At 45.6% G+C, this 12242-nt stretch overlaps 6 non-coding genes across 6 annotated transcripts; all 6 read left to right on the top strand.

The window, feature by feature from the left end:
- The first annotated feature begins 378 nt into the window (after window positions 1–378).
- Window positions 379–497, top strand: LOC134403241 (5S ribosomal RNA). Its single transcript, XR_010025779.1, has one exon. It is a non-coding gene; the product is annotated as a 5S ribosomal RNA (ribosomal RNA).
- Window positions 498–958: 461 nt separating this feature from the next.
- On the top strand, window positions 959–1077 carry LOC134403249 (5S ribosomal RNA). The gene has a single exon (XR_010025787.1). It is a non-coding gene; the product is annotated as a 5S ribosomal RNA (ribosomal RNA).
- Window positions 1078–1538: 461 nt separating this feature from the next.
- On the top strand, window positions 1539–1657 carry LOC134403250 (5S ribosomal RNA). Its single transcript, XR_010025788.1, has one exon. It is a non-coding gene; the product is annotated as a 5S ribosomal RNA (ribosomal RNA).
- Window positions 1658–2687: 1030 nt separating this feature from the next.
- LOC134403230 (5S ribosomal RNA) lies at window positions 2688–2806 on the top strand. Its single transcript, XR_010025769.1, has one exon. It is a non-coding gene; the product is annotated as a 5S ribosomal RNA (ribosomal RNA).
- A 461-nt stretch (window positions 2807–3267) lies between these two features.
- Window positions 3268–3386, top strand: LOC134403245 (5S ribosomal RNA). The gene has a single exon (XR_010025783.1). It is a non-coding gene; the product is annotated as a 5S ribosomal RNA (ribosomal RNA).
- A 429-nt stretch (window positions 3387–3815) lies between these two features.
- On the top strand, window positions 3816–3934 carry LOC134403244 (5S ribosomal RNA). Its single transcript, XR_010025782.1, has one exon. It is a non-coding gene; the product is annotated as a 5S ribosomal RNA (ribosomal RNA).
- Window positions 3935–12242: the final 8308 nt, after the last annotated feature.

The following is a 12242-nucleotide window of genomic DNA, read 5'->3' on the forward strand; positions in this document are numbered from 1 at the left end:
TGCTGCCGTTGCTGGCTGCCTCTGGAGCTCCTAGGCCCGTCCTCGGTGGTGGGGTGAGGCTGCCCGTAACGGCGACGGTCTGCTTGGACTCCCTCCAACCTGTCACCTCTTTCACGTGCACCGCTCAGGAGGCTTCAGATGCGTCGCGGATTCTTGGGCTGTCTCTGCCCATGTTTTGCATGCCTGTGTCTGAATGGGTTAAAAGGTGGAGAAGCCAAGGTGCAGGTAGAAGGAGGAAGAGGAGCAGGAGGTAGAGACCTGTGAAGGGAATCATGCGAAGCCAGGGGCAGGGAGAGAAAGGTGGACTTCAGTTTTTGAAGTGGAGGGAGCAGTGTTGCTTTGACAATGCTTAAAAGCAGTGGTGCAGGCTGCTGCAGCGTCTACGGCCATACTACCCTGAACACGCCCGATCTCGTCTGATCTCGGAAGCTAAGCAGGGGCAGGCCTGGTTAGTACCTGGATGGGAGACCGCCTGGGAATACCGGGTGCTGTAGGCTTTTGCTCCTTTTGTTCATGGCGCTGCCATTCCTTCATCTCTCTTCAGCCATCGTGACCTCCTGTGCAGCTGCTGCTTCGGTTTTGCTGCAGGTGCTGGCTGTCTCTGGAGCTCCTAGGCCCGTCCTCGGTGGTGGGGTGAGGCTGCCCGTAGCGGCGACAGTCTGCTTGGACTCCCTCCAAGCTGTCACCTCTTTCACATGCACCGCTCAGGAGGCTTCTGATGCGTCGCGGATTCTTGGGCTGCCTCTGCCCATGTTTTGCATGCCTGTGTCTGAATGGGTTAAAAGGTGGAGAAGCCAAGGTGCAGGCAGAAGGAGGAAGAGGAGCAGGAGGTAGAGACCCATTCAGGGAATCATGCGAAGCCAGGGGCAGGGAGAGAAAGGTGGACTTCAGTTTTTGAAATGGAGGGGGTAGTGTTGCTGTGACGCTGCTTAAAAGCAGTGGCGAAGGCTGCTGCAGCGTCTACGGCCATACTACCCTGAACGTGCCCGATCTCGTCTGATCTCGGAAGCTAAGCAGGGCCAGGCCTGGTTAGTACCTGGATGGGAGACCGCCTGGGAATACCGTGTGCTGTAGGATTTTGCTCTTTTTGTTCATGGCGCTGCCATTCCTTCATCTCTCTTCAGCCATCGTGACCTCTTGTGCAGCTGCTGCTTCGGTTTTGCTGCCGTTGCTGGCTGCCTCTGGAGCTCCTAGGCCCGTCGTCAGTGGTGGGGTGAGGCTGCCCGTAGCGGCGACGGTCTGCTTGGACTCCCTCCAAGCTGTCACCTCTTTCACATGCACCGCTCAGGAGGCTTCTGATGCGTCGCGGATTCTTGGGCTGCCTCTGCCCATGTTTTGCATGCCTGTGTCTGAATGGGTTAAAAGGTGGAGAAGCCAAGGTGCAGGCAGAAGGAGGAAGAGGAGCAGGAGGTAGAGACCCATTCAGGGAATCATGCGAAGCCAGGGGCAGGGAGAGAAAGGTGGACTTCAGTTTTTGAAATGGAGGGGGTAGTGTTGCTGTGACGCTGCTTAAAAGCAGTGGCGAAGGCTGCTGCAGCGTCTACGGCCATACTACCCTGAACGTGCCCGATCTCGTCTGATCTCGGAAGCTAAGCAGGGCCAGGCCTGGTTAGTACCTGGATGGGAGACCGCCTGGGAATACCGTGTGCTGTAGGATTTTGCTCTTTTTGTTCATGGCGCTGCCATTCCTTCATCTCTCTTCAGCCATCGTGACCTCTTGTGCAGCTGCTGCTTCGGTTTTGCTGCCGTTGCTGGCTGCCTCTGGAGCTCCTAGGCCCGTCGTCAGTGGTGGGGTGAGGCTGCCCGTAGCGGCGACGGTCTGCTTGGACTCCCTCCAAGCTGTCACCTCTTTCACATGCACCGCTCAGGAGGCTTCTGATGCGTCGCGGATTCTTGGCCTGCCTCTGCCCATGTTTTGCATGCCTGTGTCTGAATGGGTTAAAAGGTGGAGAAGCCAAGGTGAAGGCAGAAGGAGGAAGAGGAGCAGGAGGTAGAGACCCATTCAGGGAATCATGCGAAGCCAGGGGCAGGGAGAGAAAGGTGGACTTCAGTTTTTGAAGTGGAGGGGGTAGTGTTGCTGTGACGCTGCTTAAAAGCAGTGGCGAAGGCTGCTGCAGCGTCTACGGCCATACTACCCTGAACGGCCTGATCTCGGAAGCTATGCAGCGGCAGGCCTGGTTAGTACCTGGATAGAAGACCGCCTGGGAATACCGGGTGCTGTAGGCTTTTGCTCCTTTTGTTCATGGCGCTGCCATTCCTTCATCTCTCTTCAGCCATCGTGACCTCCTGTGCAGCTGCTGCTTCGGTTTTGCTGCCGTTGCTGGCTGCCTCTGGAGCTCCTAGGCCCGTCCTCGGTGGTGGGGTGAGGCTGCCCGTAACGGCGACGGTCTGCTTGGACTCCCTCCAAGCTGTCACCTCTTTCACATGGACCGCTCAGGAGGCTTCAGATGCGTCGCGGATTCTTGGGCTGCCTCTGGCCATGTTTTGCATGCCTGTGTCTGAATGGGTTAAAAGGTGGAGAAGCCAAGGTGCAGGCAGAAGGAGGAAGAGGAGCAGGAGGTAGAGACCTGTGAAGGGAATCATGCGAAGCCAGGGGCAGGGAGAGAAAGGTGGACTTCAGTTTTTGAAGTGGAGGGGGTAGTGTTGCTGTGCCGCTGCTTAAAAGCAGTGGCGCAGGCTATTGAAACGTCTACGGCCATACTACCCTGAACGCGCCCGATCTCGTCTGATCTCGGAAGCTAAGCAGGGCCAGGCCTGGTTAGTACCTGGATGGGAGACCGCCTGGGAATACCGGGTGCTGTAGGCTTTTGCTCCTTTTGTTCATGGCGCTGCCATTCCTTCATCTCTCTTCGGCCATCGTGACCTCCTGTGCAGCTGCTGCTTCGGTTTTACTGCAGGTGCTGGCTGCCTCTGGAGCTCCTAGGCCCTTCCTCGGTGGTGGAGTGAGGCTGCCCGTAGCGGCGACAGTCTGCTTGGACTCCCTCCAAGCTGTCACCTCTTTCACATGCACTGCTCAGGATTCTTCTGATGCGTCGCGGATTCTTGGGCTGCCTCTGCCCATGTTTTGCATGTCTGTGTCTTAATGGGTTAAAAGGTGGAGAAGCCAAGGTGCAGGCAGAAGGAGGAAGAGGAGCAGGAGGTAGAGACCCGTGCAGGGAATCATGCGAAGCCAGGGGCAGGGAGAGAACGGTGGACTTCAGTTTTTGAAGTGGAGGGGGCAGTGTTGCTTTGACGCTGCTTAAAAGCAGTGGTGCAGGCTGCTGTAGCGTCTACGGCCATACTACCCTGAATGCGCCCGATTTCGTCTGATCTCGGAAGCTAAGCAGGGGGAGGCCTGGTTAATACTTGGATGGGAGACCGCCTGGGAATACCGGGTGCTGTAGGCTTTTGCTGCTTTTTCTTTTGGTGGTGCCCTTCTTTTATCTCTCTTCAGCCATCGTGACCTCCTGTGCAGCTGCTGCTTCGGTTTTACTGCAGGTGCTGGCTGTCTCTGGAGCTCCTAGGCCCGTCCCCGGTCTGCTTGGACTCCCTCCAAGTTGTCACCTCTTTCACATGCATCGCTCAGGAGGCTTCAGATGCATCGCGGATTCTGGAGCTGCCTCTGCCCATGTTTTGCATGCCTATGTCTGAATGGGTTAAAAGGTGGAGAAGCCAAGGTGCAGGCAGAAGGAGGAAGTGGAGCAGGAGGTAGAGACCCGTACAGGGAAGCATGCAAAGCCAGGGGCAGGGAGGGAAAGGTGGACTTCTGTTTTTGAAGTGGAGGGAGCAGTGTTGCTGTAACGCTGCTTAAAATCAGTGCCGCAGGCCATTGCAGCGTCTACGGCCATACTACCCTGAACGCGCCCAATCTCGTCTGATCTTGGAAGCTAAGCAGGGGCAGGCCTGGTTAGTACCTGGATGGGAGACCGCCTGGGAATACCTTGTGCTGTAGGCTTTTGCTCCTTTTGTTCATGGCGCTGCCATTTCTTCATCTCTCTTCAGTCATCGTGACCTCCTGTGCAGCTGCTGCTTCAGTTTTGCTGTGGGTACTGACCCTTTAACCCAACGTAATGCCCTTTCTTTGTAGAGGTGCCATTTCCCCCCTGGTATCAATGTTTGCTTTTTGCTGTCCCTGTTCTTTGTTTTCTACGACATCCGTTATCTATTTGCTTTGTGCAGAGTTTTGCTGATTCCCTTAAGATGGAGAACCCATGTTTTTTGTTGACATTTGGATTATTATTTTTTGTGTCGTTAAGTTTTTATTAATGCATGAAAACTAAGTTTCCTTTCAGTATTGTTAGCCTGACTGGATTCAGTTTTTCCCATTTCTGCATGGCACTTGATTGAGGAAATTGTGAATAACTTAAATTTATCTCATCAAATTATGACACAGTAGTGTTTATTGCCTGTTTGCATTTTATCTGAATCATAGTACCTTTCAATATATGGCGTTTATTCATGTGAGGAAGTAATTTATCATAAAGTAGAAGTTGTATGGGGTCTTTAAATGAGCTGATTACGATCAGTGTTCTGACTCATGTAAAGCAAGTATTACAATTCACCATAAGAGCTGATTTCTGCTTCCCCAGTAGGTAATCACTGATACTTAACCATGAGAGGGTGCTGTTGACTCAATTATTCTATTAACAGAAACAACATTACCAAAAAATGTTAGTAATGTTGTATTATTATTATTATTATTGTTGTTGTTGTTGTTGTTGTTGTTGTTGTTGTTGTTGTTGTATCATCCCATTTTTTGCCCAATATTGGGCCTCAAGGCAGCCTTACAAAATTTAAAACATATGCATTTTAAACCTATGAAAAGAAATATACGGAAGTTTAAATAAAAATTAAATATATTACAATATTAAAACATTAAACATTTAAAATACACGACAATTTTACAAGTCCTTAACATAGATGGAGGCCCAGATTATTCGCCAAGGGCCTGCTGGAACAAAGAAGTTTTTGCCTGCTTCCGAAAGCACATCTAGAAGCACATCAAGAAGGGAGCCAGTCTGTCTTCCCCTGGAAGAGAGTTCCAGAGCACTGGAGCAGCCACCGAGAAGGCCCTCTCCCATGTTCACACCAGGCCTTCCTGTGAAAATGGTGGGATTGAAAGATGGGCTTCCCCAGAAGATCTCAAAGCTCTGGCAGGCTCATAAGGGATGCATTTCCAGATATGGTTGGGGGTTTTGGCACCATTTTTTCCAGATATAGAATGATCCTGCTATTTGTTCTCTTTATAGTGCTTCTATAGCTGACACATCCTGGTTTCTAGGCACTCATAATATCTTCCACTGAAAATGCAATTCACCCCCTACTTTTTCTGTGTGGTTATTATGATTGCCATTTATAGTGTTGTTGAGCTATTGGTTTTGTTTGGGGGGGGAGGTTTGGGTTGGGAGGGGTAGCATTGTATTTGATTTTTAATGGCTCTGTGTCCTGTTTTCTTTCATGCCCGAAAGAACGAACAGAGCAGAGGATCTTTTAGTTATTGTTTTATATTTCAGCAGCTGGTGTCTTCCTTTAGCACATGAGGAAGGATTTGCATCTGAAATGCGTAGAGCATACTGAAGAAGAGTTTATTAAAAATAAGAATTTTCACTAGCACCAGAGCATATCTCTGTTTCCGCATTTATTTCGTCATGTTTTTCTGCTCTTTTCTCCATCTATGTTCTTTTTAATCATGTATGAATAAGTATTCACTGTGTGAATAAGTACTTCCTTTTATTTGTCCTGAATCTCCCACCAATCAGCTTCCAGGGCTTACCCCGTGTTCTAGTATTTTGAGAGAGGGAGAAAATGTCTCCCTATCCACATTCTCCACATCATGAATCATTTTGTACACCTCTATCATGTCTCCCCTTAGCCTTCTTTTTTCCAAGCTAAACAATCCCAGCTGTTGCAACCTTCCCTCATGGGGAAGATGCTCCAGCCCCTTAATCATTTTAGCTCTATAATATACTGGCAGTTTTATTCTCAATTCCTTTTCTTAAAATGCCTAACATGGTGTTTGCCTTCTTTCATTGAGCTATCTACCACAACCCCAAGATCTTTCTTGTTTGGTCACTGCCAGCTCAGATCCCATTAGGTTCTACTTGAAGTTGGGTTTTTTTGCCCCAGCATGCATCACCTTATACTTGCTTACATTGAACCACATCTGCCATTTGGATGCCCACTCTCCCAGCTTGGAGAGATCCCTTTAGATTCCTTCACAAACCTTTGTATTTTAACAACCTTAAATAATGTGGTGTCATCGGCAAACTTGGTCCTCATCTATATGACTTCAATAATGCTGTGCCCAGAGGGGTGAGCCACCACACAGCTACATTGATATTCCTTCCCAGCCTCTACATGGGAAGGAGCGCAGTTGAGGGTTTCCAGACGCCACCGGGTCCACCTATCCGAGCACTCACAAGGCCGGTCCGGGGGTGGCTGGGAGAATCCATGCCACCTCTTCTCTGGTTGGTGGGTTTTTTACTGGAAAAATGGAGCTGACTGGGTGGGGTTGGGATTGTATTTACAGCTAATGGGGCGGACAAGGGGGGGAGGAATGGGATGTTACCTCCCTGGTGGGATTTCCAACCCCCTCTTTAAATTTTATGTATTTTTCCTTAACAAGGCTCCGCAGGGGCGTGGAGCCTTGCTCAAATCTAAAAAAGTCAGATAAGTCCCCGACTTCTTTAGTGCAGAGCTTTGGGGCTTTACCCCTGGATTGATTCAGAGTGGCAGCTGCATCATGTAGATCACCTGCCACCACTCCAAAGCAATCCAGAGGCAAAGCGCCTGTGTAGATGAACCCCAGGCCACTTCCCTGCTCACTCCTAATTCCAGATCATTTATGAACAAGTTGAAAAGAATTGGTCCCAATGCCTGATCCCTGTGGAACCCCACTATTTACTTCTGCCTATCTCTCTGCTTTCTATTCTTTAACTAGTTACTGATCCATAAGATGACCTCTCCTCTTATTCCATGACTGGTAAGTTTGTTCAGTAATCTTTGTTGAGGGACTTTATCAAAAGCCTTTTGGAAGTCCAAGTAAACAGTGTCCACCAGATCACTTCTGTCTACATGTTTGTTGACACTCTCAAAAAATTCTAGAAGATTAGTGAGACAGGACTTGCCTTTGTGGAAGTTGTGTTGATTCTTCAGTAGGGCATGCCCTTCTATATGCTTACTTTGTTAAGGATCCCTTTTTAAAAAATTGGTATTACATTGGCCTTCTTCCAGTCCTCAGGTAAAGAGGCTGAGCTTAGGGACATGTTGCATATTTTTGTGAGAAGGTCCACAATTTCATATGAAATTTCTAGGATGGATACCATCCGGGCCTAGTGATTTATTTGCTTTCAATTTGTCAATAAGGTTGAGAACAGGCATCTGTCCTGTATTTTCTGCAGTGAACACCAATGCAAAGAATTCATTCAGTTTTTCTGCAGTCTCCCTATCCTCCTTTAGTATTCCCTTAACTCTATTGTCATCCAACAGTCCAACTGCTTCCCTGGATGGTTTCCTGCTTCTGATATATTTAAAGAATTCTTTATTGTTGGACTTGATTTTATTAGTGATGTGCTCTTCAAAAAAAAAATTTTTTTTTTTTGCATCTCATTGTTTGCTTGCATCTCCTTTGTGCTAGCTTGTGCTCCCATTTATTTTCCTCACTTGGAGAAGACTTCCATTTTCTGAAGGAAGCCTTCTTTTCTGCAATAGCTTCCTTGACACTGCTTGTTAACCATGCTGATGACCTCTTGGACTTGGTGCTACCTTTCCTAACCTGCTCTGTTATTGTGCTTTTGAATAAGCTCCATGCATTTTGCAAGGATTTAATCCTTTTGATTCTTCCTTTCAACTCTCCTTTCACCAGTTCCCTCATTTTAGAGAAGTTTCTTCTTTTGAAGTAAAATGTGACTGTGTTGGACTTCCTGGGCAGTTTCCCACTTAAGTGTATATTGAATCTGATAGCAATGTGGTCACTGTTACCGATTGGTTCAACAATGGGCATGTCTACACCATCCATTTTTCCTGGCATTGTCTCTACATCATCCAAATGATGCACGGGGGATCCCGGGGACGACCACTCACTTTCCCCGAGATAACTGCAACCGCGGTTTCCCCCCGCAATCCCGGGACAACCCCGCAGAATGCGGGTGGTGTGGCATTGGCTCCCAGGTCCTCAAATGAGAGGGGTGTGAGCATTATCACCATCCCTTGGATGGCAGCGCTAAGTTCCCCATTTTTGTTTGTTTGTTTGTTTTACTTTCTGTTGCGCAGGATCGCAATGGCTCTCCTTAAAAATAAAAAAAACTGCTCCGGAACGTCCCTGTTGCTTCCAGGATGACAGCTGGCATATGTTCCTAAGGGGAGGAGCCCAGAAGCAGTAAAGCCAAAGATCCTCCCCCCCTTCCCCCAGTCCTGTAGATGAGCCCATAATTTATAACTTGTATTAAGTCCTGGGCAACACCACTTAGGACTAAGTCCAGGGTTGCCTCCCCTCTGGTCAATTCCATGACCAACTGTTCTAGGGCACATTCATTTAGGACATCAAGAAATGTAACCTCTTTGTCATGACTGGAATATGCTTATCCAGTCAATGTGAGGATAATTGAAGGATAACAGAAATCATATTTCTGTACTTTGACCTAACTTGGTGTTCACAAAGCACATTATTTTGTCTCCTTGACAGTTTTTTGTGTTTAAAAAATAAATAAATAAATAAATAAATAAATAACCTTTGTCTTATTGCTGGTTGTACATCCATGGTCTGTAGCGTTTGTGTTCCCCAATGTTCACTTTATGGTTAAACAAATGCAACAATATGGCATGACAACAGAATTGAACACTTATCTCTTAGGAAATAGCAACATTTGGCAACCATACATTGTAAATTGAGTGTTGCTACAAAGTCAAGACGAGGACAGAGGAACTACTGCAGTTAGCAGCCACAGTGAGTGTCTATGTTATGAAGTTTTCAGTAACACTCCACTATGGTTTCTCTTGGCACATGAAGTGGAACCTATGTAGTAAAATCTCTTGAAGGAACTCTTCTTCAAGAACTTGGTTACCATTAAAATGGCAGGCCTTGTGGCATCCCAGTCTAATTCAGCTTGTAAATGTGCGTTCATATTTCCACTTCACAACAAAAATGTTTGAAGTTGATCACTGAATGTCTGGTATGTGTGTTTAGGCATGTACTCACACTTGTCCAAGAGCCAGAGGACAGCAGCATTTGGGTTATATGTTTAGGTATAGTATTCTGATAACTGCTTTCCCACTAGCTCTTTTTATTTGCTAATACAAAGCCACACTTCAGAAGTTTGCAGAAACTATTGGGCAGTATAGAAATGTAATAAATAAATAAATATGCCATACTGTTCCCTTATGCACTGTTTTGCTGCACTGGAGTGGACTTGGTCCATCTCATTTGCAGCTTTAAGTTCCACCAGAGGTGACCACAGTGGCAAAAGAAGTGATATGGGGGGGGGCGGAGCTTGACGGCCATGGTGCTGGTAAGGTTTTTGTAATTCTCTAACTGGCCGTGCCGGGAAAATCAATTATCTCTTTTTAAAAGGGCATAAATCTCAAAGCAACACGATGGAAAAGGACTATGAATATTAGGTGTTGAAGTTGCTGATATGGTTAAAGTTTAAAGGACGTTTGAAGTGAGATTTTTTTAAAAGCGAATGGAGGAACGTCTCTGTCTATGCCTAGCTATTTCGTCCGTCTCAGTGGAAAGCGAAACTAACTGCTAGACGCAGGCAGTTAATGGTTTGTTTTTGTTAGATTTGATTTGTTAGGACTTGATTTATGGCGAATCTCACTTGTACTGGAAAGTGAAGAACTGTGAAAACTTGCTATTTAGAGTAAAAGTAACTCAGACACAAATTGACTGAATGACGGTTGCTAATTGAGTCGGGGGGTGGTGCTTTGCAGTTGTGGACTGTCAGCAGCGTTTTGAGGGGAGACAGTCGTCTGTTGATTCGGGACTTTGTGTTTGTATCGGTCTCCCCCGGTGAATGCTGTTTTGATGTGTGGTGGAATTCCCCCCCCCCCCCCAAAGAAGAAAGAGTGATTAAGTATTGGAGCAGAGAGAAAGAAAAAAAAAACAGTTTGCTAGAAGGGAGCTGGGGCTGGATGAGATTTATACCCTATGTCTAACATCAAAAAGAGGATTAAGAAAGAATTTCAAAAGTTAAGTGTTCAGAAAAAACGACCAAGTAATCATAACCTTGCCCACCTGGAAGAATCAGCTTTAGAAGGAGAAAAGGAAGACACAAACCCAGCTCTTCTAGATACAAATCCAGTTAGAGAAGAAAACATGGCTGAAGGGGGAAAAGAAACTGGCACTCAGCCAGCCTCCATAGCTGAAATCCAAGCTGTTGTTGCAGGAAATAACGCAGTCATTTTTTAAAAAATGGACCAGCAAACGGACAGTCTTAAACAACAGATGCGTGTCCTGGCGGATAAAATTATGCAGAATTCCAACGCAATCAAGGATTTGGAGGCAGGAGCAGACCTGACCCAGAAGAAGCAAGAGGCTTTTGAAAAATCAACAAATGTGCGATTTAATGAACACGAATTAAGGCTGATAGCTTTGGAGGATCAATCTCGCCGTTCATCAATTCGAATAAAACATTTAAAGCAAATACAAGGAGAGGATCTCAGAGAAATAATCCTGAATTGGTTCAAAGAGTTGATGCCTGATTTGCAAATTGATGGATTTGAAATTGATAGAGTTCACAGAGTGGGCAGGCAAAATTACAAAGGGGCTATTAGAGACATTTTGGTGAAATTTGGTAATTATTATAAAAAAGAGCAAGTCATGAAGAAATTGAGGTCTATGGCCCAGATACAGTATAAAGGCAAATCAGTGCAAATTTACAATGATCTTTCTCAGCATACATTGAATTGGAGGCGTAGTGTTAAGCCAATAACTGAAATATTAGTGAAGAAAAAAATCACATATTCGTGGGGTTATCCTGTTTTTCTAAGATTTACATATGGAGGGGGGGAGCACAAAGTAACCTCTCTGGATCAGGGTAAAGAGTTGTTGAAGAGCTTGGGTCTGTTTGGGGAAGCAAGTGGGATTGGAACAGGTGGGGGGGATGAGGCTGGGATGTAACAGAATTGTTAATTGTATTATGAGATAATTGTAGTCAGAAATGTTAAGCATAGAAACCTTGCCGGCCTGGCGCAGCACTGCCTCCCCCCCCTCCCCTTAAAGTAGATGGCTGGAGTATTAGACTCACAGGGATGTGGGGGGGGAAGAGTTGGGGGGAGGGGAGGGGGGAAGGGAGGATGGTAGGGGGTAGAGTAAGGGGAATGAGGGTTATATTTTGGTGTTTGTGTTTTTTGTCTGTATGTAAATTTGAGTTTCAGAGCACAAGGGATCGAAAGAGACTCCAAAAGGGTGAATATGGATAAAAAGATAAAAGTATCAACACTCAATGTTAAAGGTTTGGGGGCAGTCATGAAAAGGAGGAGAATAGAACAAATGTTTAATAGAGAAGGATCTGATATTATGATGATCCAAGAAACACATCAAGGCTTTGATAATGTGAATATGATAAAATTAAAGTGGCTAGCTTATTATGAAAAGTCATTGGGGACTTCAAAAAAATGGAGTGGCCACTTTGATTTCAAAAAAGAGTGGATTTATATTAGAAGATATAAAAAAGGATGATAGTGGTAGATATCTTATGATAAAAGGTAAAATTGAAGGAAAGACATATATGTTAATTAATGTTTATGCCCCAAATGAGAGACATAGAGAGTTTTTTATAAAATTATTTAAAGAAATAGAAGATTTTAAGGAGGGGTATGCTATTTTAGCTGGGGACTTTAATATGGTTATGGATAACAGATGGGACAGGTTGATCCCCACTAATGTTGAAAAGAGGAATAATATAACTATATTGACTAAATTAGTAAAAGAAAATGATTATTTGGATTCTTGGCGTTTACTCAACGGGGTTAAGCCTGGGTTTTCATATTTTTCCCCAGTTCATCATACATACTCCAGGATAGATTATATCTTTGTTTCAAAAGATTTGGCAATGAAGATTTGTAAAATGGAAATGGGGGTAATAAAGGTAACTGATCACGCTTTGTTAAGTTTAGAATTTGCAGTCAAGAAGAATTACAAAGAGGCGTACAGATGGAAACTGAACGCAAAAATATTGAAATATAATAAAGTGGTAGAAAAAATTCAGAAGGAATTGTCAGAGTCATGGGAAATTAATGAAAAGGGAGGAACAGCGGGGTCA

This window comes from Elgaria multicarinata, chromosome 8 (assembly GCF_023053635.1).
Source record: "Elgaria multicarinata webbii isolate HBS135686 ecotype San Diego chromosome 8, rElgMul1.1.pri, whole genome shotgun sequence".
Classification (NCBI taxonomy): Eukaryota; Metazoa; Chordata; class Lepidosauria; order Squamata; family Anguidae; genus Elgaria; species Elgaria multicarinata.